Raw genomic sequence first — 8,297 nt, 5'->3', positions numbered from 1 at the left:
TGATGGGTTATAGTTTACGACATACCATTGGCCATATGATGGGTTATAGTTTACGACATGCCATTGATCACATGATGAGTTATAGTTTACGACATACCATTCACCGAATTAATAATGATATTCATTCTATGCAATATTCAATGTTGTTTAATTTCTTTTTGCATAATTTTCAAAATGCACCATTTAGATTTTTTTTAGGAGTTATTGGTTTAAAAAAAAACCTTATTCGTTACTTTTAAATATTAATTAGCTAATTATTAAGAGTTTTAGATCCATTAGAAATTCTTTTCCGTGTCAAGCGTGATAGAAACTAATTTTTAAAATTATTTGCAGCTGTATGCATTGTCAAATGTTTATGCTAGATATTATGCATCGGACACTAGTTCTATATGGAGCTCAATGCTGACTCCATTACCTCTGCAGAGGTAAAAAAATTATCAGAAGATATTGGAAGACTAAGAACCCGAATTATCTATGGCTGCCAAGCAATGATCCCGTTCCACCTGAAGCTTTGTTATGCTGGCCGGGGCTAAATGTAGAAGGGAGATCTTCGCTCCTAGCTCTTCGCTAAAGATAGTGACAGTAAGGCATTGCCTTGGTAAACAGTGTTGTCCTATTTACAATAGGAAGGTCAGTCCTGAATCATCTCAGAGTGGCAACACTGCTTATTGATGGAAGTTCGGGGTCATCGCTTTTAAAATTTTTATCTATAATAAATGTTTGAATGTGGATACAAATTAATACTTATTAAATTATTTATTTTTTAATTATATAAAAAATAAATTTCTTTGGAAACTCTTAATACAGTTAAAACTGTAAGTTGATATTCGATATCTTGAAAACTCGATATTTCAAAATAAATCATCTTTCCCGATGGATTTAAAGATAAAATTGAACTTCGTAACTCAAATAATTATTATTGTGGCACTACGGTCCTACAAGATAACGGGCCTCCACCACAGCCAATCAATCTCTACGATCTCTTGGTCACCCCCCCATCTTTGAACATTCACCCGTCTCAGATCCTCTTCCACATCGCCCAGCCATGTCCGGGTGTGTAACTTGAATAAGAGTCTCTATTACTAAAATGAAAATTATAATAGGACCAACAGTTAGATTCTATACGGCGAATTCGGAGGGTCAGTATAATCTGTAACTCAGCGAATCACATTTAGTCTTTAGATTCCGCCTTCGTTTATATTGGCAGGTAGGTTTATGTACACCATAGAAGAATTTGATTATTCGAAATCGATTTTCAGAGATCTCGTTAAGTCAACAAATTTTATCTCTCGAATAATCGATACTTTAAAAAAAATCGATCTCCTCTTCAATTTCAAATTGTCGAATTTCGATTGTGTCTGTTTTGTCTTTTTTATTGAAATTTTGGTCTCAATAAAATGATCGAACTCTTTCTGAGTAGAAACAATAATTCCGAAATCAATATAAATATCCTTAATGCCACATTTACTGACCATAAAATCATAAAACCAACGGACCATTAAGCCGGAAATTGAACCAAAAGCTGTTTAAATGCGACTTCGGGCAAAGGTTCCCCTTTGAAAATTAGGCTGCTTCAAAGAGCATTTGCCTTTTAAAACCTTACCCCTTAAACCCACACATCAGGTAAGGTAAACAATAAAATAATTCTAACAATAAATCGTCAAAGGAATATTTGTTGCTAATAACCCCGCGGCTTAATCCTAAGTGTAAATTAAGATTATAAGTAAAACATAATCTTGAATATAACTGCAACTTCTATGCCTTATTGATATTTATATATTTTTTAAAGTAAAGAGATGGTAACAACTTACAGTATGTAGAAAAGTGTGTGGATTTTATTGTGAAATACTTTTTATTCATGCAATTGTTAGGTAAGAGAGGTAGCTCAGAGAGTAAGGTGCTGGGATACTGCCTGCTGAACCTGGATTCGAATCCGGCTATGGCAGATAATTATATTTCTTTGTTATTGTAGCCGTGAGTCAACCCTGTGAGTCCGGGAGCCCTCCTGGGACCTAACCAGCCTCTATAAAGTGGGTATCATTAATTAGGGAACAACATGGCGATTGAGCGTGAAAAAATCACCTTGTATGAACGTCTTTCAAAAATTAGTACTTCAGTATAAAGTACGGAATGCCCTGACCCTTCATGAGTGGTAATTGTACAGATATTAATTTTCATTTAAAATATTATACGAATGTGAATATAATTGTTATTATAGGATTCAATATTATTATTGAATCTGGTATATGATTTTATTTTTTATAATACGGAATTGTACTATAATCACTTTTTATATTCACTGTTCATTTTTCCATAACAGAAACGTATCCTATCCAAGTTCACCAGTAAAAATCTTGAAGAACCTAGGAAGTTTATATTATGAAATAGTCCTCTTGCAAACAATGCTATGCAATCTGGCACTGATCTGATTCGGTATCCGCGTTCAAGAATAGTTGGGTGACATCAGGACGCGAAATACGGCAACTCATTGAGAGCGTAATTTATTGTGATCTTTTGGCGACGCTGTGACGAGCAAGTTCTAAATCAGGGATATTAGCCGTGTTTAACGTTATCTCGAGTGCTTTATGCCATAATAAATATCTTAGTGTCGTGTCTTTCCCTGATTTTTTTTTTCATTCAAATATATCTAGCCTTTAGAAGTGAATTTATTTGTTTTGAATCAGTTTTCTCTTATTAATTATGATGTTTACAGAAAGATATTCTCCAAATCATTTTTCAACTTTGGAATCAGCAACTTGCTACGGCGAACGAATTCAATGCCTTTCTATTTAATTTACCTAATCATTGGAGAGGTTTTCTTTAGGGTTGTGAAAGCATGAGTTATGCGATATTTATTCGTTACAATCATCATTGTGTTATCATGTTAAGATTGATTTAAGGTAAACCTATTTAAAAAAAAAAGCAGTTGCATGCAACATGCAAGTGTAAATAATTTTTAAAAATACTTTCTATCATACTTAACTCAGAAACGCATTTCTGGCTGTCTTAAAACTCTTACTAATTAGCTATTAAATTTAATTTGGTAACGATGCATGGGCCATTTTTCCTTTTTTTTTTAACCGATTGTTTGTTTTTAATAAGAAAAAAATAGTTTTATTTATTAGTTTGATAAATGCTTACCATTATTTTGGTTTCAATTTATTATCATATTATTTGAAATGAGAGAAAATATTTTTTATAATTTTTTGAGGTTTATTACTTCCATAATTTTCAATAAATTATTATTTATTTATTCATTAACATTGTACAACGTTTCGGGACCACTGTCACATATTCAGGCACTATAAAAACCTCATGATTTCATGTGGGAAATCATGAGGTTTTTATAGTGCATGAATATGGGACAGTGGTCCCGAAACGTTGTACAATGTTAATGAATAAATAAATAATAATTTATTGAAAATTATGGAAGTAATAAACCTCAAAAAATTATAAAAAAATTGACTCACCAGACTTCCTAGAGAGATAATCCAGATTAGAGAGAAAATATGTTTGGTGTATTAATAACACAAACATCTGTATGCCGTTTTACAGTTGTTTAACCAGTGCTTGGGAGTAACAACTAAGTACCATTTCAGACTTATAACCCTACTGTTGACTGGAGTTTATCCAGGAATGTTAAAGACATAAGTTTGTTTTTAAAGATATTTTCGTCTGACGTCATCGTAATTTGCCTTCGAGATCGCTTCCGATACCTACCAGTAATTCATCCCGTCAGTAGAAGTAGGAAAATATTCCATTACCTATACTAACAAGGGGAGTGACATAACCGCATAACTCTATTCTCTTTAAAGCAAAGCCAAAAAGGCCACGCCCACGGAAACAAGGAAGACGCTGAGGTTAATAGGAATGTCCGCTAATTTTGATCTAAACTGAAAGGGAAGGCAACCAGTGATTGGCTCGTACTCATCCCCTACTCCTTTGCCACGCCCCTGGAAGGCACATAAGGTTCGCATATGTTCTTTCCTCCAAGTTACAAACTATTGAGGTTATATATATTTTTTTTTTTGCAGTGCACCACCTCCTTGGTAGAAATATAATGTATCAGTTGATCTGTGAACAGGGTAATACACCTTATATTAATCACAATTTTTTTTTAATTTGAATATTTATTTAAATATTTTACTTTTGATTAGTACGATTATAAGGATATATGTTCAATAGTTAGTTATTGCCAATTGGTATTACCTATTTGTATTCATGATATGTATACAAATTTATCTTTCAGAATCATTTCATCATTACGTTTATTTGTTGATTTTTTTTAACATCATTATTAATCAAATTTATTTATTTTGTTTTAATTTATGCTTAGGCTTAAGTTCACTTATTTTTCACATATACATTTTACCCTTTTTCTCTTTGTAATTATTTCACTTCAAGTTTGGATTTTTTTTTATTAATTATTAATTTACATTTTTCTTTCTTTTATTTTCTTCCAATAAACCTTTTTTTTCAAGAATTTTTATATATTAATTTTCTTTTCTTATAACATTATAGTGAAGTGCTTAAAGTCCCGACGTTAACTAAAACGGGGTGTGAGATTTATAACTTCGCTCGTCCCATCAAACAGATTGTAATAAGTATAGAATTATAATTGATCTATAATGGTTTGCTTACAACGAATCGTTGGGTTACAAGTGAAATTCACTAAGTCAAAAATTAAAGTATTGAGATATTTGGTGATGTTTTTTTTAATGTTATGCGATTAGTAATTTTAATTTTTATAAGTATACTCTTATGATATTAATAAATTCTTTGGAGTTTCAACTTTTTATACTGAAAAAATCAAATAACTGAAAACTATAAAATTTTGACTTAATATGTTTCCCTTGTATGCCGACGAAATGTTTCGTGTTTATTGCTTATCATCGAGGCAGCAGAAACGCCTACATTTGCCTTGTATGCATTTTTGCTACACACTGTAGTAGTGCAGGTCCATAGTTAGACTGATTTACTTCCAGAACTAAGGGTTTTACCATATGTTTTTACTTTCACTTACCTTTCTTTATATATAATATATAGCAATTAAAAGTATTGCGAAATTTCGATTTTGAGTTTTCGACGGACGAACTTCGTTTTGAGGTTCTTTGAGTCCAAATTACCAAGTTTCGTGAAATGGTTAATGTGTGTGTGAATGAACTAGCTTAAAAACGAAACAGTAAAGAACTGAAATTATATATTTGAGATGTGACAGCAAAGTTTTCGATTAAATCGATCAACCGGAAGTGCCACTTTATAGAATCGATTTTTTTTATTTTCTCAAAACCAACTAAAACTTAGTGAATCATTTTAAAATTAATTGGTAAATTTCATGTAGGTATTATCCTCATTGAAATAGTCTAACTCCATTAAAACGGCCATTTTACTTTCGATATTGATTCTTTGAAACTTTCTCATTCTTATTAAAATTGTAATATTATTAAAAGCACTTTTCTTAAAATTTGGTAAATGGAAATCAACTAAAAGGCTCAAATATATCTATATAACATTTATTTTGATTGAAAAATAAATCAAGAGTATCTTAATATTGAAATTATTTTTTTTATAATTTAAATTATAGGATGTAAAAAATGTTTTGTTTTTCTTCTTCCATATATAGCATCTTTTTCACTTGAATCCTTATTTGCCATTACATGAAGACCTGTTTTACAAGCTTATTTCTCACCCAACTACAGTAAATTGCTTTGAATGTTAGCGTTGAAATCTCCTGCGGGTACTAACCTGTTCTACTGTTGTGCGTAGCGGGAATGCCGATGTAGCTTCAGCAGGCGTTACATCATTGATGACCTTTATTAGGATAAATAGGAATTGTATAAATATATATATGAATAATATATATATCTATTAATATTTTATCCAGTATAAAGTAAAATCAGAAGTTAGCCAAATAATGAAACAGTTATAATATTACAAACAACTTTTTCCCCAAGTAGCTTAAATTATATAATTTATAATATATAATAAAGCCCTAAATAGCTTTAAATTTTATAATTGAGCAATTAATGAAAAATTAAGAAAATGTCTAAAATTTAAATTGGTCATCATTTTTTATTCCAGTGCTTAAATGTAATGGACTTAAAGATATATTTTACTTATCATCAAGAGTATAATTTATTGAAGTAAATGAAACTTTTTATAAATTGTTACATTTTTCTAAACAGGATCTTGAATATTAATATTTTCTCAAAGAAGACATTAACAAGGAATACCGATTGGTATTTTTAAAGGAATCTTTTTTTATATATATTTTTTTTAGATACCGGATTTGAAGAGCATGAATTAACAAATAAATAATTTTAGTTAAATACAAAATTGAATTTTGTTTCATAAATAATACTTTAAACTTTTAGTTAGAATAAATATATTATTTTAAAACAGATAGTTATTTATTTTATTTTTTTTCATTCTTGAATATTATTTGCTTTTTTTCTTTAGAAACAGAACAATTTTAAGTTCTTACAACACTATTTACGCGGAACAGATGGTGCGAAATTTCGATTAAATGGAACTACTAATTTCGAAGATTTGGAGGTATTCAACAGTAGCTATCATAGTAGTTTAAATATTTTTAATTTCAAAACCTTAAATTTTATCTCTTTCAAGAGGAAAAATAACAAAATTTCAATTAAAAACTTCGTTCTTCTTAAAACTCCATCTAAAATTAAATTTTTCTTGGGTACATGATTTGATTAATAAATCCAAGTTTCTCGTTTTCAATAGTAGTTATTACTAATATTAATAAGCTTAAAAAGTACATTTTTTTTGTTTATACTTCGTGAAAAACGATTTCTTTTTTTTCAATCTTCCAAAACTTGGTCTTAGTAGAGAACTCTCCTTTTAACATTCAGCGATTTATTTCTTAGTGATGAAGTGTTGATTTGATTGTCCAGGGGTTCGGCACCGATATCATAAACGTTATGGCCCGAGATTGTTGCCCCAGCGAACACCTGAAGATAATGTAAGCTTGGGTTGCGACATGGAGACAGGGTACTTGGCCCACTCAACGCCTTCGTAACCGTCCCATGTGATGTCCCAGCCCACGTTACTCACTTGGAATAATTCAGATCGACTAGGCACTGTACAGATTCTATCGATTCAGTCTTATGTCATCAACCTCACCTCGTCATTTTGTACGGGTATCCATATTTTTTTAAATTATTTATTTAATGTAATTTACAACTGTACAAAATAATACAATAGGTAAATATGTAGTATGTTTCATATACACTTGAAAATCTTGGGAAGGAAACACCCATTGGTGGTACTTCAAACATTAATTTAAATTAGAAGGTCCCGTGACCATCTTCTTTTCAGACGCCTCGGAGGATTATCAGGGATTGTTAAGGATGAAAGATTAAGAATTAATGGGTTAGGATGGTTAAGGAGTTTGGAATGAAAAGACGCTTATCTGTTTTGGGTCAAATCTGCAACGAATGGGATGTTAAGGTCTTTGTGAATGAGTTTATTTGTGACGTAATAAGGAGCATTAAGGATTTTACGTAGGATTTTGGATTTTCGATTGGGTGCGGGAAGAATGTGATGATTTGGTGGAGCCACAGAGCTCAATTCCATATGTCCAAATTGGTCTGATTATTGTAGTGTATACTAATTTTTTGTAGTAAATGGGAAGTTTAAAGCGTTTGTCAAGTAAGTGTTGTAGCAATCGGAATCTACGATTAGTTTCTTGTCGTTTCAGTCTTGTGTGTGGATTCCAAGTAAGTCTCTTGTCAAAATGGAGTCCTAAGTATCAAATCTGTTCAACAGGCATTAGTGGTGTATTTAGAAAGGATACTGTAGGACAGGAGGGCAGAGGTTTACGACGGAGAGTAAAGGTGATCTGGTGGGATTTGTCAGGATTTATTTTGATTCTCCAGTTTTTACACCATTCTTCAATAGATGTTATGTGTGCCTGTAGTGATTGTGATGCATTAGTTGGGTCGTTGTTTACATAAAGTATTCTCAAACCTGAATTGTACATTTTTTCATATTAAGTTCAAACACAACCAATATTATTATTGACACAAACTTCAATGATCCACTTTTTCTCTCAACTTTTTATTTTAAAAACCTCCACACAAACTAGGACACTACTAATGACACTAAAAGACTTACACAACACTAATGTTTTTTAACATGCCTTTACCATTGATGTCATAATTCATTAAATTGTGTTTTTTGCAGGCTAATTGCCCATGTCTAATATCTTTTAAACCAAAAATAAATAATCAATTAATATCATAATAGTTCCAAACAATCTTTTTAAAATGATTATT

The sequence above is a fragment of the Halyomorpha halys genome, unplaced genomic scaffold (genome assembly GCF_000696795.3).
Source record: "Halyomorpha halys isolate HHAL.00 unplaced genomic scaffold, Hhal_1.1 Scaffold1245.1, whole genome shotgun sequence".
Classification (NCBI taxonomy): Eukaryota; Metazoa; Arthropoda; class Insecta; order Hemiptera; family Pentatomidae; genus Halyomorpha; species Halyomorpha halys.
The sequence above is the reverse complement of the archived record's forward strand: the minus strand, read 5'-3'. Positions refer to the sequence as shown.